The sequence below is a fragment of the Zalophus californianus genome, chromosome 1, assembly GCF_009762305.2.
Source record: "Zalophus californianus isolate mZalCal1 chromosome 1, mZalCal1.pri.v2, whole genome shotgun sequence".
Classification (NCBI taxonomy): domain Eukaryota; kingdom Metazoa; phylum Chordata; class Mammalia; order Carnivora; family Otariidae; genus Zalophus; species Zalophus californianus.
The window spans coordinates 21,472,284-21,497,482 of NC_045595.1; the positions used below are offsets into that span (position 1 = coordinate 21,472,284).

Consider the following 25,199-nt stretch of genomic DNA (forward strand, 5'->3'; position numbering starts at 1 on the left):
AATCAGCTCTATCTGGTCCCAGTGTGTGGGATGCACTGGAGAGCAGGGAAGATGGGGGGGGGGGGGGCATTTGAAGTCAACAGAACAAGGTTTATATTTTTCACTGCAAATATTTAATGTTTTAGTCATATTATGGGTTGAATAAACCTGCTATACTGGTAAATGGACACAACAAATACATAAAATTAAACTAAGTCTATCTTGAATGTTGATGTTCTAGAAATGCAGCTTTAAAGACAGAAAGGTACAGTCAGAAGAGATGTAAATTTTGAAAGGAGCCCTTGGGCACTTCTGAAGGTTTCAGCATTTAATGGAGCTGGCTCTTTTTAAAACCCAGCTTCACTTTCCAAAGTGGCTTTCCTTTTCCTTGGCAAGATTCATCACTGGCACTAATTTTATGTTTATCAGTAACAATTAAAAATTTCCAAAGGAAAACCAATGGGAAAGAGGTGGGTGCAAAACAGATAAAGTGATTTTCAAACACACAGAGTGCCCTCAGGACATGACTGGCAGTAACTCCAGGAGCTGCATGTACAGAGTCCAGGGGCCAGCTGCCAAATCTGCCTCAAGGAGGAGGAGGAGGAGGGCAGCACAGGGAGCCTGGCTAAGGGCAGGACGGGAACCCCCTCCCCAGACCTCTAGTTTTATTTATGTTGTATATTGGGCTTCTTAGAAAGATTTCATTTGAACAAAGCTTCCTTGGATTTAAAAATGTTTCAAAGTCAAGGAGTCAGAACTGCACGAATATTCTTAAGTCAGAGGCTGGTAATTCAAGAAGACTCTGAGTTCCCCAAGAGAACAGCCAGGGGACGAAACAAACACCATCACTGAAGAGGAGTGTAAAGAGACCTCGGCAGATATGCCTACTGGAGGAGCAGCAGCTTTCGGGTAGAATGAGGGACTGGGGTTTGTCTGGGACCTACGGCTTTTGAAGGGCCAATGAGGCAACCACACTGGAGGTCCAGACAGCAAAGGACATGTGGATGTAAAGCTTAGCAGAAAGGTTTAGGAGGGCACAAGGGCTAGGTGAAGCTAAATGTGGATGAATCCACCAAGAGAGATGTAAACAGGGAAACAAGGGAGGGTCTGAAAAGGTCACAGAAGGCAAAAAGAAAAGGGTCTTCCTCAAGACAGGACCCCATGGGGCCATCCATGCACAGGGCCACTTCAGGAGGAGACCCTGAATTCGGGATGGCCTGTGTCCGAGAACAAAGCCCAGGCTAGACTGCTTGGGGGGGTGGTCTACAAAGCAGAGGCCACAGAAGGGCAACAGGACAAGGGTAAGGGTACCGGCTGGGAAGCAAGTAAAAGACTGGACCATGGGTCCAGGTCTGAAGGGGCTGGAACTCTGAGAGAGAAAGGAGATCACAGTGAGGTCCAAGATGAGACAGGGGAGTATGGAAGCCCCTTGAGGAAGCTACAGAACACTACCACACCAGAACCTAAGATTTCACTAGCAGAGGTGTTCTGCAAAGAGCTCCTTTTAGACACGTTAACAGGAAGCCAAAATCAGGGTAAAGGGCTGGGACAATGTCTTCAGAACCCTGTAGTGCCTTAAGGCCCTGGATCTGGCAGTAGGAGTCATGCAACCCTCCCCTCCAGCACTCACTGCGGAGAGGGACACCCACCCTAGCAGGGAAGTCCAGAAGAGCCTACCCAGCCCCTCCATTCCCTTGTCACACCTACTACTGGCAACAGGGTCTGGTAACAGTCATTTAAAGCTGCCCTCAGTTCACCTGGGAGCCTCTATCTGCCCTTAAGGAAAACAGGGCCCCAATAACATCTAGGAGAAGATCTAAATCTGTTTTCCAATTTGTATAAAATGTTACTTGTATTATTAATAATAGTAACTATGCATATTTTAAATGCAAATATAACTCATGATTGAGGACTGGGAAACCAGCTTTAAAAATGAAACAAAATGGGGTTAGGTCAGTCAGGAGAGTGACTCTTGATCTTTGGGTCATGAGTTCAAGACTCACACTGGGTGTGGACCTTATTTAAAAAAATTTTTTTTAAGGGAAACAAAATGAAAATAATAAACATTAATTACATTAAGAGTTTGAAGGGTTCAGATATCATAAATGACCATAGCAACATCAACAAAACACCCAAAGTTTTTCAAATTTCTAGCTTTAGTTACTAGACCACCTACCCCTGCCCATTTGGCTCAATAATAAAAATGAAAACTAATCAAAAGGAAACCATATTCCCGGAAAGAACACCTACCTACTAATTTTTTTAGAAAGAAAAAAAATGGGGGCACCTGGCTGGCTCAGTTAGTAGATCTTGATCTCAGGGTCGTGAGTTCAAGCCCCACACTGGGCAGGGAGCTTACTTTAAAAAAAAAAAAAATGTCTCGTCTAACGGTTTGCTTACAAACTCCAATGCTTATTTTAAAAATTAACAAACGGACTCCTATATAAACTGGTCTTTTCACAATATTTAACTGACAATTCAGGAGCTTCAGTGATACACAACAGAGAGAGAACGGAGTAAAAGAGGTGCTCACTAGTGTCCTAGGGACAGTATCTACCAAAGAAAAGGACACTTCCAGAAAAATCTTACTAACTCTAGGAAGCAGCTAACCACTCTGATTTTCGTAAGAACTGAGCAGTAAGTTAAAGCACAATAAAATAAAATAAATTAAAGTAAAATAAAATAAAATACAGAATCAGGATTCACAGCATTGTCAATTTTTCAAGGGTTTCAAGAAAGACGGTCAAAAGCAGCCTTGTCAAGAAGGTAGTGACGGGGGTGGTGATCAAGAGGTGCCCCAAGGTACCTACCCTCCCGCAGGAACAAACAGTATTCAGGAGATTCACCCCATGCTTACTACACGAATACAGGCTTTAAAAAATAAGAGTTAAAACAATATTGAAAGTAAAAAGATACACCTCTTTAGCCATTCTGAGAATACACTGTCAACTCGTAATCCTTAGCTCTGTCAGACCCGCTTTCCCTCTGGCTGTGACTGGGTATCTGTACTACAAAGGCAAAGTGAAAGTAACACAATAAATTTAAAATATAAAGCATTAATTATGTAGTATCATTATTATGTAGGTTATTGAGCCTCTTTAAATACTACTTTTCCATTAACACAGAAATGAGATGTTAAATATGGCAAAACCTCAACTAACCGGAACAGCTGGCGAGTGAATCACTGACTAATCATGCCTCTCAGATAGCTGAAGGCTTATTTACAACTTTGAACACACAAACTTTTTTGGTTAACTGTTCTGGGCAGATGCCTTAACGCAGACCGACGTGGTGAACATCAGTGATTACAGAGGAAGACGCACGAGGTTCTCTGCCCCTATCCGAGAGACTGCAGACCGGAGCAACCCTTGCTTTTTACCCCCCATCTACTACCCTCCCTTCCCCTCTCCCCATCCTGCTTCCATCTCTCTCACGTCCCAGTAACCAAGTGTGTCAGGGCTGCGTCTAAGGAAAAGACACCTGGTTCTCACAGCTCCGCCAGCAACCTACAGAGCTCTTCCAAGGGAGATGAACGAGGCCTCCCGTACAGGGTTCTGTGACCTCTATTTTACCTGCTGCCAAAAATCTTTTTAAGAATGTATTTGCTCAAAAGGAAATTCTGATGCACATGCTACGGTATGGATGAACCTCGAAGACATTATGCTGAAACAAGCCGCTCACAAGAAGACAAATACCTATGATTCCACATCTATGAAGCAGCCAGAGTTGCCAGTCATAAGACGGAAAGTACAATGGTGTCTGCCAGGGGCTGGCAAGGAGAGGGAAATGGGGAGTTACTGTCAATGGGCTCGGAATTTCAGTTTGGGAAGATGAAAACATTCTGGAAATGGAAAGCAGTGACAACTGAACAACACTGCGAATGTATTTAATGCCACTGAGTTGTACATTTTAAAACAGGAAAGTTGGGAGCGCCTGGGTGGCTCAGTTGGTTAAGCGTCTGCCTTTAGCTCAGGTCATGATCCCAGGGTCCTAGGATCGAGCCCTGCATGGTCCAGCTCCCTCCTTTCCCCCTCTCCCCTGCTTGTACTCTATCTCTCACTCTCTCTCTCTCTCTCAAATAAATAAAATATTTAAAAAAATAAAAATAAAATAAAATGGGAAATTTTATGTTATGTCTATTCCTCACTGTTCACTATGTTCTAGACAGGCGACATGCTAAGTGATTCTGTGTTGTCACCATCTCATCACTCCAAGAACATTATTTGTTTTGATACAAGTAAAAATGAGCCAAAATGGTATCTTAAATTATGATCCCAAATTACCATATATTATTTTTAACATGGAGAAAGCATGCTTTACAAAAAGTGACCCATAAGAAAGAACACTAGCAAAAACTCTAAGACCAGAAAGCACTCTAATCTGGGCAGCAAATTAATGTGAAAAGAATGAAAAACTAGCAGCAACTCACAGGTAGCCTTACCACTGAGCAGATATTACCCAGCAGCTCCTCAAATATTTTTTAAAAACTATTCAGGGTAAAAAAAATAATAATTTGGAATTCAAATCAAAATACTTGTTGGTTAACACTTTAAACTGAATAGCAGGAAAAACTCTTCAGGTATTTTAATAATTGCTCACTTTCTCCACCCATCCCATGTCATTCCAAATACGTGACTGTCCTGCACTTAGAACTGTGACAAACTCCCTTCCCTTCCTCATCGAAGACCCTCTCCAAATATCCGTCCCAGACTAAACAGGTACTCTCAACTGCCCTATCCATCCCAAATCAGTTTAGCAACTAACCTTTCTTTAAATTAAGCAAAAATGTCAAAAAGGAACCTGCATGCAGCACTGCACACCATGAGAAATGCCGCCTCCTAGCCTCTCCCTGCACAGCGAAATGCTTGACTCTGAAGTTACCAACTATGAAACCACAAAGTTCGAAACTTACTATCTTGTAGCACAACATACAGTCTACATCTTTGGTTTTTTAATTATGTCCTTGAGTGATCTTCTAAAGATTAAGAGAGATGAATAAGGTTAAAAACATCCTCTTGGATAAGAGACTAGAAATTAGTTACATACAAATCTTCAGGTGCCTCTGAGTTAAAGGCAAAGGTTTACATTCAAACTTGTTAAAACTTGTGCAGTGAAGTCATAGTTTTTCTATTAATAACTTGTCTTTGTTCTCATCCTCTTTCCCACTTTTGTAAAATTTAAAAATGAACTTGCAACAACGTGACCACATCCTTTTTATTTTACATCAGTTTCCAACGGGGCTAGTACCACTTGAAGAAACGGTCATATCAAAATCCTGCTCCCTAAAGTCTAATGATCCAAAATCTCCCCAGTAATCAAAATCCCCAGAGACTTTCATCCTATTTAACAGCTACGTATAAGGAGAAATATTCTTTTCAAAACATCCCAGTTAGATAACAAATACTATTTACTAAAGGAAAACTACCCTGCAATAACAAATTTATAGGAAATCATAAGATAGAAAATCTTTAATATAAAAATATTTAGCATTCAAAATACCTGCCTACATAATGGTCTTTCTGGATTGTATTCATTTATTTAACATGAACATAACATGAAGTTTTAACAAAAAGGTCAATGAAGTTTAGATAGTTCACCTGTTCTATAGACTTCAGAGTCAAATGATGTCTGCATCCACACCCTCATTCTGTAGCTAAGCCCAGTCCAGTTACCACTGTGAAAGCAAAAGTACCCTATAGAAGAAGCAAGGTTATGGACAGGAAAAGCCTTTATTTTAAAGAGAAAAATCAAAATTTTCAAAGAAACAAATATCAAAAGAGGAAAGGCCCTTGTATATGCATTTTGTTTCTCATTTTGCACATTTAATTGCATCTTTCAAAACCTAATAAATTTTAAGTGAAATATCTGATAATGCAAAAGCTAAGAAATCTAAAAAGATGCACACACATACAACCAATGGATCAATTATACTAAGTAATGGATTACTGTCTTAGCTAATGATGCTGTGAATCTTGGAGTAACCAAATCCAGCTTAGCTGTTGGCTAGTCGACTGGCTTAATCACAGAAAACAGAATTATTCAGCAGAATCCATTTCACAAAAGAAAATCTTTGTGGACTCTGCCCCCATAAATCTCTACCACAGGCCTTAGTTCCCAACTTTGCATCACACAGATGTCCTTGCAGTAAAAAACACAGGCCATTGTGAAGAATTATCAGGAATTCACTGACAACTTCTAACTCCTCTCCTTTAGGAGCAGAAACAAGAAAATATACAGGACTACATTAAAAGGTATTTGGGAAGAACAAGCAAATTATTGGAAGTACTTGCTTCAGTGGAGAATATAAAAAAACCAACTTCCTAGAGAGCTAATACAAAAAGGTATCCTAATCATGTTGAAATAAAAAAAAATTAATCACATCCGACATAATTTTTAGTTACCTTTTGTTTTTGCTTCATCACTAGAGTTTTAATGACTTGATAAACCAGGCAAATATCCTGCATATATAAATCAAGTTAATTGCTGTCATTTAAAAGGTTGTTAAAGCTTTTTGCCCACATTCTTTAATTCACTGAACTTTAAAAAATCAATTTTCATTCAATTTTCTCAGCAAATTCTAGGCTTTAAGGAACTGATTCATCTACTAACACCTTAAACATTGACTTGTTGGGAAAGTTCATGATCCATCCTCCAAACCTACTGTCTGGAAATACACCAGTATTCCAAAAATGGGAAGTAACACATGGATACCCGGCCTGTGACAAGGATGCCCAACAACCACAGATCCAAATCTGCAAAGCCTTGCCTCAGCTGACAAATGGCCTTCTGGCTAAGAAGTCTTAGAATTCTAGATAGTAAAAACCGTAAAAATTGTTATAAAAGCATTTAGAGTCATGGCAAAAATGACCATAACTCCAGGTTTACACACCTGTTGTCTCTCAGCTTAATATTGCCCCTCACCCTCAAAAAGCGGTCCTGTTATAAAGCAAAATTCACTAGTGGTGCCAGAAGTGGTCACCTTGGGGAGGGGAAAGGTGTCTACTGAATGAGAGAAATGGAAAGGGAGCCCTTTGGGAGGCTGAAAATGCTGTGTATCTTGATCTGAGTGTGGTTATCTGGGCATATAGGTCATTTAAGGTCTTCCTGTAAATTAGACCTCAATTAAAAAAAATAAATATAATTTTTAAAACACATTGAAATACATTTGTAAACGTCTTTGTTTAAACAAGTGACACAAAATAACACTAGATGTAGCAACTAAGATTTTTTTCCAAATATATTTTAATAAAGATGTATATTTATTGTGAGCACTTTCATGCAGAACCTGTCAAAATACAGACTGATTTTTTTAATCTCTCATTTTAAAAAGTTGCCAAATTCACATCTGAAAGCATGCAGAAAGATGATCCATTCATTCTCTGATTTTGCAAATAAGGAAAACCAAATCTATGGTAAGAACTATACCGAGATAAGGCAGCTAGTCAATGACAACAGTAGTAACAGAACTGTTTCCTGATCTTGAGCCACTCCCGTTTCCACCAGGCCGTTACTTTTGTGACATTGTAAACAAATATGAATTCTGGATCTACCTATGGCCTAGAAGGATTCAACACACTCCTCAAAATACCAGGCCAACAGGCCCCAAAGTGTACACACATAAAGACACACTCATCTTCCTCACCTCAAGACAACTGGCAAATGATCAATTACATTTTCAGACAGGCATTTTTCTTGCGATACAATCAAGTGTGACATCTTTAAAATGTGGTTCAGGAGGAAAAGGCATATGCAGGGATTGGCAAAATCCATTGTATTTCCTTCCAAATCTCTTTGATGGTTACTTGGTTCTCAAACTATGTCACTAAGTAGGACTCACAAACAACATCGCTTGGGGCTGTTCTCTAGCACGGCTTTGAGTGACCCGCCGGGAATCACCCCCACTAAACAGAAATCTTGTCTCCGCCCGGGGTGTCCTGCCCAACTCTCTACACATAACCAGACTTGCAGGTGACCCGTGCCTTGCGGCTTAGTTTCAGGCCCCAGTGAACAGTTGACATCTCGCTAAAAACTTAACATACATCCTCTCCGCGGGAATTTATTTCTGTTCTCACAAGGCGTTCCTGCTCCCCACCAGAGCAGGCCTTGCTTCTCAGGACTCTCTCCTCGCCTCTCCACAGCCTCCTCTTCACGGTTTAAAAAGAGACTTTAAGAACAGAAATCGAAACGGTCACGGCCCTCCCGAGCGCAGGTCGCGGCCCCGAGCGAGCGGGTCCGGCCGGGGTCGGGCGGCGGGTGCCGGGCGAGCCCACTGCCCGCTCGCGCGCGGCGCCGGGGAGGCCCGGCGCACTCCACCACGCTGGCCCGAAGCAACCGGTTGCGGCGGCCGCTAGACGCTCTGCAACAGCGCAGCGGCCACCTCGGCCCTCCGAAGTTCCAGCGCGCCCCCCGGCCCCCGCTGCGGGTTCGCGCCCCGGCCCCGGAGCGAGCCCGGGGGGCGGGTCCGCGGGGGCTCGGCGGGCGGGAGCGCGGGACGCGCGGGGAGGGGCGCTCGGCGGGCCCAGCGCGCCGGGGAACTTGGGCGCCCGCCGGTACCGCCGCCCGGCCACTTTCCTTTCACGCCCCCGGGGCTGCCGCGCGCCGCGCCGCCCGCCCGGGGCCGCCGGCCGCCGCCGCCGCTCGCTGCCGCGGCGAGGCGCCCAGGCGCGCTCCTGCAGCCCCGGCCGGCCGGCGCGCGGGGCCGCGCGAGGCCGCGCGCGGGCGCCGCGCTCCCCCCGCCCCGCCCCCGCCCCCAACGTGCCGCCGCCGCCCGTTGGCGCCTCAGCCCGCGCGCCCGCCGCCCGCCGGCTCCTGGCGGTTTTTCGTTGGCAAAGTTGCGCGGTCCCCTCGAGGGGGGCGCCGCGCGGTCCCCCACCCCAGCGCCGCCGCCGCCCCTTCAGGCCGCCGCGCGGGAAGGCCCAGCTGGCGGCCCCGCTTTTTTACCTGCCGGGAGTTTTCGCGCGCGCCCTCGCTCGATCGCTGGCTTTTCCCCTTCTCGCGCTCGTTTTCTTTCTTTCTTTCCTTCTTTTCGCTTCCCCGCGCGGGCGCTTTTTCCGCTCGCGCCACCCGCGCTCGGCCGCTCGCGCCCTCCTTCCTGCTGGGCTCGGCGGAGCGGGGCGGCCGGCAGCTCTCCCCGCCCCCCTCCACCCGCGCTCCGGCGGAGGCGGCGGCGGCGGCGGCGGCGCTCCGCGCTCCGACTCATTCCAATATGGCACGGGTGCAGGGCGCATGCGCCCGCGCCCCCCCCCCATCCGCGCTTCTCCCGGCAGCCCGCGCCCCTCGCGCCGCGCGCGTGGCGCCCCCGGGCCGGGCCTCCCCGAGCCAACCCGCAAGTCTTCCAGCCCCGGCTGGGGCCGCGCGGGATGCGAGGTGTTCGGGCAGTGAGGGGCTAAGGGAGGGGTCGGCGCCGCCAGCCACCCCCGCCCCTCGTGCCCCGAGCCACAACTTGCCGCGGACATCCCCGAGGCCGTGGCGCAGGGCACGCGGCGGCACCCCCGGCCCCCGACGGCGCGGCAGCCCCGTGCGGATGGGCCCTGACAGGGAGACGCGCCCCAGGGACGCGGCGCCCACCCTGTCCCTTACCCGACCCACGAGGGAAGGGCCCTCGCGCCTTACCTCGGGTTGTGCACGGAGCCGTACGGAACCCAGTGGCGTCCGCGGGTCGGTCCTGGCGCCCGGGCTGGGGCGAAGCGCGCCGCTGTCGTCCGCACGTGACCGCCCCGGGCAAGATGGCATTAGCGGAGGAACGGACGGAACGGCGGCAGATCCCAGATGGGCGCGTGTCGCCGCCGGAGAGGGCTGCGTCCACCCGCCTGGCCCACGTCGGGGATCTGGTGCGTCCTTCGAGACCTGGAAGGGCACCCAAGTGCCCGGTGTCTACGAAGTCAGCCTCGGGCCCCCAGGCGCACTGGGTGTCTCCAGGCCTCCGCGGGAGGCGCCCTGTAAATCCGAGTTTTCCTGCCGCTCGGGGCCCCAGCGAGGGGGCATAAGACGGCTGCCGAATCCCGGCACCGGAGTCGGAACAGAAGTTCAAAGGTGGCTGCAAGGATTCCCCGCAACCCGAGGTGCCCACAAGCGGTTAGGTTCTCCGAGCTCGCCCCTTCCCCTGCGAGCGCAGATGCCCGTGGGACACCCCCCTCCTCCCCTTCTGCTACGGGAAGTTCCCTCCGGAAGGGAGTCCTCATGCAGCCGAGACCCAGGAGTGCCCCGACTCCTGGGCCCGGGGAGAAGGTATCGCACTGGGCGCTGACGACTCCTGCCTTTAAGGAAGGAGGCGCCCCACTGCAAGAACGAGGTCTGAGGTGCTAAACGCGGGCTCAGGCCACTTTCCGCTGACCTCACCACCGCGCTGAGAAATATTCCCCCACTTTACAGACAAATTTGCCCAAAGTCACGCTGCTGGCTGAATTTGAAATTTTTTTTAACCACCCTTAAAAGACAACCAGAGAAAGAAAATGTACAAATAAGTATCCATAATACTAGGGAACCCATAAAACCTTCCACCTATATACGTGTCTTTACATAGTTGCAACCAATTACACATTTTTCTCTTGTGTTTGCTATTATCACTTAACATTTTCTTCGATTCACATGATTCATTCTGAAGGTGTGCAGGTATCCTCATGCATTTACTCAGTCTCCTAATATGGTATATTTGGGTTCTTTACCACTGTTTGCTAATATGTCCTTTAATTCTGCGCTCGGGACAAATTCCTGGCATTTGAGTTACCAGGTGGAAGGCAGAGGGGTCTTGCTCCACAGTGCCGTTGGACCTTCCCAAAGCATTACCCGGCTCACTCTGCTGCCTCCCAGTAATGAGTGTAAGTGTAATACACATCTCTAAGCATCTCTTTTTTCCCCCCTTCTACTTTACTAGTATGTCAGTAGCTCAAGGTTACTTTAGCCTTTCTTAAATGACTTTAAAAATGAATGTTTTTTCATCATTTACTGTCTGTATTCCCCTTTCTGTGAATGGTTGTTCATATGCATTCATCTGCTGGGGATTTGAAGCTCTTCAAACATTGAATAAGCATTTTTTTTCATATTATCAGTATTATTCCCGTGTCATCAATGATGCAAATATTTCCCAGTCTGTTGTCCTTTTTTGTTTTCCTTTAATGTTCAATCTGTCATTCTAGCCCTTTGTGATTTCATTGCTTGAATACTGACAAAATGAGCTTTCTTCCACCCATCTGATGGTCTGTTTTCTGCTAGTTTTCTAAAATTTCATTTTATATTTAATTCTTTGATGATAATCCATCCCAAGCTTTTTTCCTGTGTGGAATAAAATATGGACTTAACTCACCACCAGCATCACCAGTTTTTATTGCTTATACAATCATCATTTATTAAATAATTTTTCCCTTACCCTTTGTATAGTAAAATCTATTTTTACAGTAGCCTTTTGATTTGGGTCGATCTGTTTCTCCATTTCTTTTCACAGACCTCAATTTGAGCAGATACCATATGGATCTAAATATTGGTTCTTTAGAATGGGTTCTAACATCTAACAGGGCTATCTTGCCTTTCACAGAGTTTCCTGTTATTCAGAATATCACTTGGTAACCACACCAGTTTCTGTGTCCATACACATCCTAGTTAACATAAAAGGATTAAGAATGCTGGCTTTGAAGCTGGGACCATCCAGGTCCAACACTTACCAGCCCCATGACCTTGTTAAGTTACTTACCCCATCTAGGCCTGAGGGGTATATAAAATGGGGATAAGAGTAACACTTCCTTCCCACCACAGGGCCCTTGCAGACATTGTTCCCAACACCTGGTACACTCTTCATTTGGCCTCCTGCCTTCACATTGTTCCCGTATCTGTGTAACAAGGTGGTCGCAGAGAAGACGTCCCTACCTATCCCACATAAACAGGTTCTCTCTCTCTCTCAATCTCCTTCCCTCCCTTCCTCCCTCCTAATTGTTTCTTCACAATTACTTTTTATAATTTAATCCATATTTGTCATTTGTTTGGGTTCTGTCACCTTGTCTAATCCCACAGAAAGGTATCAGTCCCCCTGAGGGCAAAAAGGAAGCTAGCCCTTTCCCTGACAGGCAGTGGGTGGATGAGAGGGTACCTACTGGTCAGCTGGTAGCATCTAAGACCAGAGTTTGGCACACCGTGAGGCACCTTGGCCATTCCCAAACTGTGTCTCTATTTCTTACTGGCTCTGTGGGGTAGAGGTTCTACCCCCGTCCTCACTGACCACGGGATGAGCGTTTATTTTTTTTTTAAAGATTTTATTTATTTGAGAGAGAGAGAGAATGAGAGATAGCACGAGAGGGAAGAGGGTCAGAAGGAGAAGCAGACTCCCTGCTGAGCAGGGAGCCCGATGCGGGACTCGATCCCGGGACTCCAGGATCATGACCTGAGCCGAAGGCAGTCGCTTAACCAGCTGAGCCACCCAGGCGCCCTTGGATGAGTGTTTAAACATCCCATACGAATGCCCTATCCCTCGAACACTTGCCTGCTGTTGCTAGGCGGGCCTGTTCTCTGCAGTTGTGTTGCCGCCCAGGACCTTGTTCTGGATGAGAACATGAGGGCCAGGCCTGGACCGTAGGCACCAGTAGAGCCCTTGGCCATGGCTAGGGGCTGTTTTCAAGCCCAGAAAAACTTAATTAAGTTCTGAAGCCTGCCAGGCCCTGCTGTCAGCCATCAGCAGGCCTCCATTGCCACTGGGCAGCCAGCTCCCTTTAATCATCAGCCCAAGTGAGACAAGTCCCATGATGACTCCCCGTGGCTAATTACCCAAGTGATCAAGTGATTACCACCAACAAGTCACTGCTCACATCATGCTACTGTCCACAGAGGCCTGGTCCACTTGCTGGCCCTGCTGCCTTGGGGGCACAGGCCACCTGCCCTGCTCCACCTCCATGTCTTAGCTCCTGCAAATGTCCCCATCAAGCATCCTTCTTTCCTATCCTGTGTTGGAATGGAAAAGACTTCCGTCAAGTCCAGATTTAATCATCACTTCTTTATGGGATCTTCTTTATGGGAGCCTTCACCTCTCTGGGCCTTAGTTCCCTCATCTCTGTAAAATGGGGATGAAGCCACCTGTCTACCTGGGTCTGGACAATCCAAGGACATAATGTTTGTAAATACTCTTTGCGAACTGTAAACAACAGAGTTATGAGAAATAATTGGCCTGGTCCCAAAGCCACTCCTCCAGGACACCTCTCAAGATCTCTCCATTTCTTTCTCTGTCTACCTAAGTCACTTAGCTTGTTTTTCCCCAGTTGCCTATCTTGGGAAGGGCACAGGCCTGGACCCCATTTTCTAACCTTGAGTGCTACAAGCCCAGGGCCATGCCCCACTCATTCCCAGGGGAAACTCTCTGCCTCTACATCCCTCTTTTCTCAATTGATGGAGGAAAAATAAATTAATGGGCACAATGTTTTCAATTTTATATTATTGGGCATGCATTTTTGCACCTTCAACTTCTTATCTGCTAACAAGAGGTCACAGGTACCAAACGGGTCACCAAGGTCTCTCAGCAATGCAAGGGCAACAGGGCTGGGGTTTCTCTTGGGGGTGGTGAAATGTTCTAAAATTAGATATGGTGATGGTTGCACAACTTCATGATATATTAAAAAACGTAAAATTGTACAATTTAAAAGGATGAATTTTATGGTGTGTGACTAAGACCTCAATTAAAAAATTGTATGAGAGGGATGCCTGGCTGGCTCAGTCGGTAGAGCATGGGACTCTTGATCTCGGGGTCGTGAGTTGAAGCTCCACACTGAATATAAAGCTTACTTAAAAAACAATGTAGGGACGCCTGGGTGGTTCAGTTGGTTAAGCATCTGCCTTCGGCTCAGGTCATGGTCCCCGGGTCCTGGGATCGAGCCCTGCATCGGGCTCCCTGCTCCACAGGAAGTCTGCTTCTCCCTCTCCCTCTGCCTCCTCCTGCTCATTCTTTCTCTCTCTCTCTCTCTCTCACATAAATAAATAAAATCTTTTTAAAAAATTTATGGGAAAAGTCTATAGCGACTGTCACAGAGAACGGAAACTGGTAACCCTTGGATCAGATGCAACCCATGTGGTGCATTGCTTGGGCAGCACAGTGAGGTTGTTCACAATACTCCTTTTGTTTTTTTAGGTATAATTTGCATACAACAAAATGCACCCATTTTATAGGTGTACAGTTCTCTGAGTGCTGACAGAGGTGACCACCAGCACAATCAAAATACGAAACGTTCCATCGCCCCAGAAAGTTCCTCTCATCCCCTTCCAGGGACTGCCCTACTCACAGGCAACCACTGGTCTGATTTCTATCTCCGTAGATAGATAAAAATTAAAAATTCATCACAGAGTAGTACACTTTTGTGTCTGTTTTGAGATTCACCCATGTTGTTAGGTATATCAGAAGATGATTTCTTTTTCTTTTATTTTTTTTTAAGTAGGCTCCATGCCCAACATGGAGCTTGAACTCATGACCCCGAGATCGAGAGTCACATGCTCTACAGACTGAACCAGCCAGGCGCCCAGATGATTCCTTTTTTTTTCCCCCTCTAATGTTCAACCACTCCTTTATTTCAGGTTAAATAATATTATTTCAATCATACAGAATGCCCAAGGAATAGAAGTTCAGCAGCTCCTTATTCTACTGGTCTTCAAAATATTGTGCCCACACCAGTGACATTTTGAGTACATATCCTTCAGTATGTTTACTTCTGTTTTAAATCATATTATTTTATACATATATACTCTTTTAGTAAGATATCACAGACATTATAAAACATATGCTAAATATAGAAATTTTAAAAGGAAGATGAGAAAATACTACTTTTAAATAATTTTTATTTGTCAAAGGATATAACCACTGTGCCCCTTGTAAAATATTATATTAAATGATTATATAATAATGATATTAAAGAAAATTATGAAATCAACGATATAATTAAAGAAAGGAATGTGATTGAAAATCACATTTTTTACATTGCCAAAGTATATGAAGACATACAATAAATTACACATATTTAATTGTAGAATGTGGTTAGTTTTGACATGTGACTATACCTATGAAACCATCAGTACAATAAAGAAAACAAAGATTTTCATGTCTTCACATCTCTTTGCAATCTATCCCTCCCTCCACCACCTGCCCCCAGGCAGCCACTGGTCTGCTTTTTTAAACTACATATTAGGTTGCATTTTCTAGAATCTTATATAGATGGAAGGATATAGTATGTCCTCTCTTTTGCCTGTCTTCTCTCATATAGCATCATTTTGAGATCCTTTCACACTATTGCACGTAAGTAGTAGCTGATTCCTTTTTCTTGCCAAGTAGTATTCCTTGTATGGACATACCACAATTTGCTTATCCATTCCCTTATTGATAAGCATTTGGGTTCTTTCCACTGTAGGGCCACCATGAACAAATAATTAGTAATTAGTAATATAACATATTTATGAAAATGTATAATAAAATTTAATGTGAAATATTAAATAAATATGTATATGTAATATGAAATATGTAATGTGTAAATGAAAATATAATGTAATTATATAATAATATGTAATATATGATAATTATAGGATCTATAGCATGCATTAAATATATTCAATATATAATAAATGCCTCCTTAACAGTCATGTATATAAAAATATATGTATACACACATGCACATATACTTATATATGTAAATATATAAATATACACACACACTTTTATTTAACATGTATGTCTTTAATGGGGCATTTAATCCCCATTCCTTGCAGTCCTCTACCCATTTGCTCTGGGTAGCACATTGACAAAAGGCAGTCACCCAGGCTTCACCCCAGAGAGGCAAATTCTAAGACCCGGGGGTCAGGTTGGGGCTGAGGGGCTGGCATCTGAAACCAGGACACCAAGTCTCCCTATGCTGGCCGAGGACTCCTATCTCTGGCTGCTTGCAGCCCAAGAGCCAGGAGGGAGTCGGGAGCAGAGCCAGCTCAGCCATAGAACATTCTCCAGGCCTGTCATGGCCCTCCTGGAGGGTCAAAGTTGGGAGATTCGTGGGAAGAGCTCACTATTGGGCCCTTAGAAAGGAGTTGGCAGCTCAAGCCCACCAGGAGAGGAAAAGGTAAAAGGAGATATGACCATGGACCCTCCCAGTCTCTCCCCAGAGCCACCTGCGTGGTTGGGCAAACATAGCCTGAATCCGCCTGATGCTCAGGGTCCTCTCTCCACACCCTGCCTGCTTGCTGTAACTGGAGACCATGGTCCCCACCTATCATCAACCTTGTGTCCCACTCCCCACCCCTTCCCATGCTGCCATTTTTCCTTTTTTATTAAGGTCAGCTTATATATAATAACTGTCGGCATATCGGTGTGAATCTAAAATGTTAACAAGGACATTTAATATGTTTGCTTGATGCCCCTTATAGCAACAGGGCAGCTTAATCTCCCTGATGAACAAAAGCCTCGCAGTTACCCAGCTGGGCTTAGCAGCCAAAAGCATGATGCCACCTCTAGGCCCCCAATTTGGTCCCTGCTTGTCAGCACTGGGTGGATTTAGGAGGAAAGAGATTTCTGCATAATACAGACCAAGTCAGGAAAAACGCCAATGGACCTTGCTTTACCCAGTGACTTTGTACAAAATGAAGTATGGTCAATTGAATCCTAATTTTCTCATTACTTACTTTGTAATTCCTGAGATGTGTGCTCTTCATTCCTGCTGGGTCTTGCTCCTAAGGCCTCCAATTTCCACTCTCCACCGTCCTCCTCCAGGCAGGTCTGGAGTACAAAACCCGAGGCAGTCACTTAATATCTTGATATCAATTACTTTATCCTTAAAATTCGGCTAGTAGCACCCGGGCTACTAAGCAGAGCACGGCGCTCCAAGATGTCTGGAGATTCTTTTAGCTCCAAGATACGGGATTGAGCTGTGAACACACTTGTGAATATTTCAGAGAACGAGTTTTCTAGCATGTTTCCAAGCAGCAGAGCCAGACTAAATCAGTCATCCATCCTTCCTCTTACTGACTCCTGCTGTGTGCCTGAGCGGGCTTGATTGAGTCCTCACATGCCCTGCCTCCAGAGGTGCTCCCAGCTGGGTGACGCTCTCCCTAGGGCTGATTCCATGACAGAGGGGTAGAGACAAAGCCTCCCTCCAAGGGAGGAGGCCCGATTTCCTCTCCTGAGAAGGAAGCAGGAAACCTGAGTCGTAGCCCAGCTCTGCTTATAACTGTGGGGCTACAGTCCCTTCTCTCTCAGGGCCTTGCTCTTCCTCTGCACAGGGGGGTGGGGTGGGCAGCTTGGAGAGAGTCTCTATAGACCTTCTCAGTGCCTTTGTCCTGGGTCATGTACTAGATCCAATATGGTGGTGGGGAAAGGGCTACGAGGGACTGGGAGACTTGGGGACAGGCTGTCTTCCAACAGCAAATGTCTTGTGTGCCTTTCCTGACAGGACCCCAGCAACCAGAGGATTCAATAAAAGCATGTACCTAAGGGCCTTCATGTGGTGCTTGATTTGTAGTTGGTGATCACCAAATGTGAGTACCCTTCTCCCTCCCAGAGGGTGCAGCCCACACCTGCCCACATCAGCCAGACCCCTCCATTGCGGTAGGATTTTGGGTCCCTGGAGGATGTCTGCCACTCCTAACAGCCAGGCCCATCTCCAGATGGGGTAAGGGGGTGGGCTCTTTGAGGCACCTGAGGATCTGGAGCAGAAGGACTTCCAAGGATAAACAACTGAAATTTGCATACATTGCTATTGGCAGTTTCTTATAAAGTTCAACACGTACTTACCCTGTGATCCAGTTTCTCCACTCATAGGTGGAGAAGTGAAACCACAGAAATAAAAACATGTACATACACACAGCCTTGCCCAAGAATATTCACAGCGCTTTTATTCATTTTGGCCAAAAACTGGAAACCACCCAAATGCCCACCAACAGAAGCATAGATAAACAACTTGTGGTACGCCCACACAATGCAATACTACCCAGTGATAAAAAGGAATGAACAAATGTCACACAGAACAACAAGGATGAATCAAAATAACATTTGTACTGATCAAAAGAAGACAGACCCAAAAAAAGAACATACTGTATGACGTTTACTTGATAGTCTAGGATGGCAAAACCAATCTCTGATGATAGAGATCAGAATAGGGGTTAATTCTGGGGTGGGATTTATTGATTGGCAAGGGACACAAGGGAATTTTCTGGAATTATGAGCCTTGCTCAGGGTCACAGTTACACAGGTGTCTGTCCGTCGAGTTGTACAGTCATGATTAGTGCCCTTTACTGAGTGTAGGTTATTCCTCAGTAGGAGAAATGAACCTCCAGTGTGTGCTGTTGGGACGGGGAAGCTCTAGGGAAAAGCAGGTAGGGGCTCGTGCCTGCACACCAGGACTCCCTTCGTCCAACACATCCTGTAGGACCCTGGCTGGGAATTCATCCTCCTGGTTCGGGTATCAGTCACAATCCAACGCCTAGCCCACTGGCTGGTGAATGAGCTCATTAACAGGTTAAGTACAGTTGACAGCATGGAGGCCTTGGAGGCTTTTCCCACCGCCACACCAGCAGATCACAGCCTGATGGGCCACATCCTGGCCTCAAATGAGCTGGACCACCTTTCAGCGTTGGACCCCAGGGCCCTTCTGGGGCCCTCAGACTGCCTGACCGGAGTGGGGCATGAAGGCCAGCTGTAGCCAACCTTGCTGGGAGGGGGTGCTCGACGTGACCTTCTCCTGAGGGTCTACTCTGGTGCAGAAGGCCACAGGACTGGACCCCAGACCCCTCAGCCTGTCTGTGTTTATTTCTGCCCTGTTTTTTCCCCCAGCTCGCCCTGTCCACTCTTCCCTCCACCTGAGCACCAGCCTTCCGCAGACTGCCACCTACCTGTTACCTTCTGAGCCCTGATTCTGCGGGAGAAATGATCCCCAGGGACCCACACCCACACCTGTGCCAAGACATGGTTTCCTCACAGGGGAACAGACCACACACACACACACACACACACACACACACACACACACACACACACCTCCCAGGAGGACACCCAGGTAAGGCATGGATTTACAGGTGTGCATGGGTGCCTTTGGCATGGGCCCACAGACAGCTGGCCCCGGGATGCCAGTCACCGTTTATTGGGCATCTATCTACTAAACCCCGGGCAATCTTGGATGAGTGAGGGCTTGTGCCCGCCACCCATATGTGTGTGGCACCGCACTGGGTGGTCTGTTCATGTGCCGGCTCATTCGGTTCTCACCACAGTCCTGTGACGTAGGCAGTATTCTGTCCCCTTTACAGATTGTGAAGCAGAAGCTCAGAGAAAAATCACCTGCCCAGACATTCTCTAACATAACCCCCAAAGTGCCTCAGGCAGGCAGGAGGCCTATCCCGCCCTCCCTCCTGCTCTCCCTCTCTACCCCCCCTCTCCCATGCAGGGCCTTCTTTGGACAAAAGAAAGTGAGCCCAGGGCCTCCTAAGAATGGCCTTTTCTGAAAGCCCATTTCCATTATCAACTGGGTTTGCCCTCTCTTGCCCTGGAGCCCTTGGTGGCTAGCCAGAAAGCTCCAGTGCTCTTTGCTGGAGGCATGGAAGAGGGACAACAAGCTCAGGGAGGGTCTGCAGAAACACCTGAGACAGGTCCAGGACACCTTAGCCTCTCCCAGCACCTAGCCTGGTGGATACTAAAATCCACACTGAGCTCCCAGGACCTGGGCCCCATCTTTCAGCTGCCCAAAGCACCCACCTGCCCATCGCCTCTCTACCTCTTGTTCCAGGTCCCCCATCACCCCATTTTCTGGAGGCAGAAAGTAAAGCCAGAGAGATTGAGATTGTTCATCCAGAGGCAGAGGTCCAGGAAAGGTTGACCTTTTCCAATGGGTCATTTTAGGCCCAAGCAAGGACCATGCCAGCCACATCTTCAGCCAGCCCTGCTGTCAGATGTCAGGGAGAACTTGGGGCCGGGGTGTAGTCCGGGTCCAGCCTGGAGGCGAGGGCCCCTCAAGCAGCTGACTCCGATCTCTAGGGTCTCTTGGGCTCAGGGAAGGAGCCGCGGTCAGGAGTCGGCAGGCTGTGCTTCAGGACAGGGCTCACCAGACAGTTCCTGCCTCAGTAGACACATAGACCTTTGGGGTTATACCAGGTGCCTCCTCCCACTCCGTAATGGGGGCACAGTCCATGGGGTTGGACAGAGGTCGGGCCCTTGGGTGATCTTCCCAGCTCTGCCCCTGCCCTTCCACGTGAGCTGAGTGTGAGCGGCATCCCCTTGGTTCGGTAGTTCGGATAGGAGAGCAGGATAGGCTGCAGGCCCCAGTGAGATGGGCTTGTGGGCCAGAGAGCAGCGGAGGCTGACAGAGATTAGAGACACCTGGCTTCCGTCCCTGAGAAGAGCACAATCCATGGGAAGACCAGCCAGGCCCCAAATCACAGTAGCTGAGGATCAAGGGCATGGGTGGGCCTCAGGAAAGGGAGAGAAGTGGGAGAGGTCCTGGAGTGGGGTGGGGTGAAGGGGCCGGGTCTCAGCCAATGGAGGCGGATGGAAATTCAGTGGGGGTAGACTAAGAAATTGTGAGAGGCTTGGGGTGGGGAGGGACAGAGAAGACTGAGACAGGCACCCCAACCCAGCAGCTGAGCTGGGTCTCCATTCTCATCAGCCTCATGAGACTTACGGTCCACAGCACAGCAACAGCTCGGCAAATAGGCCCCCAAGACCCCCTCGATCTCCGGTGCTCCCTGGCAGTATCGGGAAAGCCAGGATCAGCCTCCAACTGCTCAGGCTCTCACTGGGGATATGATGCCCAGCAGTTCCAGGGCCTGAGGCCCTCTCCCTCTCTGTCCCAGGGCAGGAGTGAGGCTGCCTGAGCCAGGAACTACTCATCCCCTGCCCTGGTCAGAGAGCTCCAAGCTTGGCTGGAAGAGTGAGGCCAACCAAGGGGCTCAAATGCAGGTCCTTGATCTCCATGGCTGCAGGCAGGGCTCATGAAGCCAGCAACCTGCCATTGGTGCCCTTAATGGGCACCCACTTCCCGATACCACCAAGTGGCCCTACATGAGCAGTGGCCAGGCATGGAGCAGCTTCTTGCACGGCTCCTCCTGCCCAGGGGAGGGGGTGGGCATCCTCACGGAGAGCATGGGCAGCGCTCCTTGGCCTCATGGTTGGTCAGGTCCAGATGAAGGCAGATGGCAGGTGCCTGGCACCCCATTCCTGCCACATCCACCAGGGGCCCTGCATGCACGTATTCTCATCAGGAGGGTCACAGAAGGATGTCTCTGCTCCGCCGTTACCCTGCCAGGGCTGGAATCCAGATACCACCCTCGCTATGGGATCTGAGGCAAACGAAAGCCTGTCTGAGCCTCAGTTTCCTCATCTGCAAAAGCAGGGTGATTCCAACAGCAACGGCCCCGAGGAGTTATGATGGGTGCCCGGCTTATGGTCAGCCCTCAGGAAATGTCTACCCTAACCCAACCGACAGGGTGCAATCAGGTGAGTCCTTCCCTGCCTCAGTTTCCTTAATGTGCCCAGAGGAGGCTGGAGGGCCTCTCCTGCTGATGTTCTAAGAAGGGAGAGTGACTGGGCAGGCTCAGGACTGGGCCGGCGGGAAGTGAAAGCCTGAAGGCACAGGGAGGGGTTGTGGGGTCTGGGGTCCAGGTGGACTTCTGGCCATTGTCCCAGCCTCCGCTGGAGCCTAAGAGCCGACCTGCAGCCTAGGCCGTCCACATCCAGGGGCCCGCAGCGCCATTGTTTCCTTCCGGCCCTGCTCTGCTCACGAGCCTTCTGGAGGAAACACACAGGAGAGTTCTGCCCTCTAGTGGCCACTGGTAGCCGGGCCTCTCCCCAGCTCCTGGGCCTCAGAGGAGCCCACTTCCCCCTCTGCCTTCTCCAAGTGCCTGCTTGCTGCACAGACCAGGCCCATTTCACAGGGGCTGAAACTGAGGCTGGTCCCTGGAGCCAGCACCCAGGAATCTTAACCTCTGAGCACCTTTGAGCTCTGAGGTCCCTGCTTCCAGATGTGAGCCCCCCAGCCCGAGGCTCTGGGTGGTCCTAGGGTGACAGGGCCTGAGGGTGCCATGAGGGACGGCTGCCTGTGCCCAGCATGAGGGCATGGCACTCACAGATGGGTCAGTATGAGCGCTCTAGGGGTTGGGAGAGCCTTAGCTCTGGAATGGGGAGTGTGTTTCTGCCCGGCTGGAGTGGGGCCTTCCCTGACTGCAGCCTCTGACATCAGGCTGTGGCCAGTGCCCGTGGGTGGGGAAATATCACAGGAGTTGAGGATCTGGCCTAGGGCTTGACACAAAAGGTGCTTTGCCTCTGGACACCCCCATCTCTGCCCCAAGCCCCAAGAGAAAGGGGGCAGGGGACATGGGGGAGGAGGGGAACAGAAGGGGAAATCCCACCCCTCCAGGGAGGCAAGGGTGTGTGTCTGGGCAGACAAGCAAGTCTTTCCTTGCCTCTACTGGGCCATGGACTGAGGCTAAGACTTCAGCCTCAGGGGACCCCCGGGCCCTCCGTGCCAGGCCCTGAGCCCCCCTGCCCTCCCTTTCCAGCATCTGAAAGTGTGAAGAATCATGACTCTTGCCAGGCACAAGATTCATCATGAACAAGGTGGGCCCACCCATCCCTGGGGGCAGCTCGCACCCGGGAGAGGCAGTGGCCAGGACAGCCCAAGCTGCAGTGGCTCAGAGCCCTCCCACCTGGGTCCTACAGGAGACCCCACAGCTCTGGGGAAGGGCCTAGTCCAGGAAGCGTCTAGGTTCTGCCCAGGACATCAGAGCTCCAGCAACCCGCCCCCCCACGCACACTTCCTGCTCCCAATTAGCACTAATTGGACAAGAGGGAGAACCCACAGACCGTGCAGCAAAGCATTCATGTCTGCAGGGGCCCAGGGAGGCAGGCCCCACCAGGGCCCAGGTGAGCCAAGCTTTGGGGGGTGGGCCCTGGGGTCTCTGTCTCTCTGAGGGGGGATCAAGTGACAAGGCCACATCTGCCAGGGACCCCAGTGGTCCCACTGGAAGGTGGGAGCTTCTTCAGGGCTAGGGCAGAAGTTGGGGACAGGGAGCCTGACACACAGCCCCCTCTCAGCCTAGCGTTTGAGGCCTTCACACCAGCTACTCACGCCAACCTGGCCTCTCATTTCTTCTGCTTCTGGTCCTCACACATCCACCCATCCATTCATGTATTCACTCATTGCTTCATGCATTGAGTGTCCATGGAGCCCCTGCTACGGCCAGGCCCAGCAACCACAAAGATGACATGCAGCCATCGGCAGGGCCTTGGAGGCCTGCTGAGGGCCAGGACCTCCTCCTCAGGGCCCTGGATGGTCAGAGGCAGACCAGTGATAAGGTGGGCCTCAGGGTAGGAGGTCCCTGTGCTTAACCCCTCCACCGGAGCAGCCCTCTCCTCTACCACTCACCCCCACCCAGGTTGGCATGGGCCACCCTGGCAACCCACTGGGCTGGCTCCACTTCATTCTGGGTGAGGAGAAAAGGCCAGGCCAGCAGCGTGGTGTGCTTGTGAGCGGAAGGATCGGCCCCATATCCTCCGCCGTGCGGCCGTGGTTGGCCCTCTCTGGTGAGGCTGTTCCCTTGATCATCCAGATTGGACTCAGGGGCTGTGCCGTCCATGAGCAGGCCTGAGGGCACAAGCACCAGCAGGAAGGCCCGGGACTCGGAGGGCAGGAGGAGCAGGGGCTCCAAGTCCAAGCTGCTGTGCGGTGGGGCTGGAACACGGATGCCTGAGCCCCCTGAGCCCAGCCCCCAGAGCGCGGGCCCTGAGCCAGCCAGCCCGCTTGGCACTACACCACAGGGCTCAGGCCCACAGTCCCGGGCTGGGGGAGCCAGGAAGAATGCAGGTGGGTCCGACCTGGCCCCCATTCCCCAGAACATCCCCGCGGGGGAGACGGAAGCTTGGCTCCGCTCCCCTTCCTTCCCCAACCTTAGAGATCACCCAGTCCTGGGCAATTTGGTGTTGCCATGACAACCACACACTTTCTTCTTCCCTACTTAGCAGATTGAATCTGAGTTGCAGATTAAATCCTGGTGAGCTGTCTGTTTAGAAAGCGTGCGGCTGCTTGGAGAGATGTATGCATCTTCAATTTCCCAAGCGCCTCTGAAGCCCACTCCTTGTTTCTGCTGGCTGAGGCCGAGGAGGTGCGCCCCGCACTGCCCCCTCGGGTGCTGCTCCCGGGGGTGGTCCCAGCCCAGTGGCAGACCTCCCAGATCCGCCTTCCCACTGGCACAACTGCATGGACAACACTCTGGTGTGTTGCCTCCGAGGGAAGCTGGACAGTGGCCGTCAGCGGCCCAGACAATGCACAGGCCTCTTTGATGGCAAGAGCTCTGGACTCAGGAGGCTCTCTCTGTCCCCTTCAGGGGAGTGTGGTGCTTTTAGGGACTCAGGCAACCATGGCTGACGGTTGCCTTTGTGTGAACAACCGGATGACTGGGCCCTCAGGCCCCCAGAATGACCTTAACCTCCGCACTTTCCCCAGAGCTGACCTTAACCAACCCTGACCAACAAAGATCAGAGCTCACTGGGAGTGGGGTCAGAGCTCAGTGCCCTGATGAAGGAGACCTGGGAGGGGGGACCAATGGCCCTGTCTGGGATGGGGGGTGGCGGTGCTGGTGGCCCTGGGAAGCATGCAGGGCACTTAGGCAGGGGCGTCATGGGCGCCGAGTCCTTCTCTCCAGAGGGCTTGGGCTGTCACTGGTCACCTCCTACCCTGGATGCCAGTTGTCCCCAGGGCCAGGGAGGCCCACTTTGTTGGTGCCGAATGCTCGGTGCCTGGGCTGGAGCCATGACTTGTCACAGTTTCAGCCTGGCCTCTGGAAAGGGCCTGGTTTAGCACATTTAAGGGAGGTAGCACAAGGGTGGGCAGAGAAAGGCGTGGCCCAGCCTGTGGTCAGGTCTGCCTGGGCTAGGGATGGAAAGGGCATGGGGAGACATTCAGGACAAGCGGGAGGACCTGCCTCTGCCCTCTGCCCTCAGGACTCATGTGCAGTCCTGTTAAATCCTCCGCGTGGTCCTCTTCAAGAGCCTGTCATCCCCCTGGGCTGCGGCAGCCTCAGGCTGGGGGCGATCTCCTGGTTTAGGCAATTATGGTGTTCAGAGTTTTCTGATTTTGTGGGGGAGAGCATAAAGTACAAGAAGAAGAAGGAGGAGGAGAAGGAGGAGAAGGAGGAGAAGGAGGAGGAGGAGGAGAAGGAGGAGGAGAGGAAGGAGGAGGAGAAGGAGGAGGAGGAGGAGAAAGAGGAGAAAGAGGAGGAGAAGGAGGAGAAGGAGG

The 25,199-nt window shown here is 49.7% G+C and overlaps 1 protein-coding gene across 1 annotated transcript in view; it reads right to left on the bottom strand.

Annotated features, from left to right (window-relative positions):
- Positions 1–11,276, bottom strand: part of SFMBT1 (Scm like with four mbt domains 1) — a 127,854-nt gene extending 116,578 nt beyond the window's left edge. The window contains 1 exon segment of the mRNA XM_035727794.1: positions 9,592–11,276. The gene's annotated coding sequence lies outside the window, so the exon portion shown is untranslated.
- Positions 11,277–25,199: the final 13,923 nt, after the last annotated feature.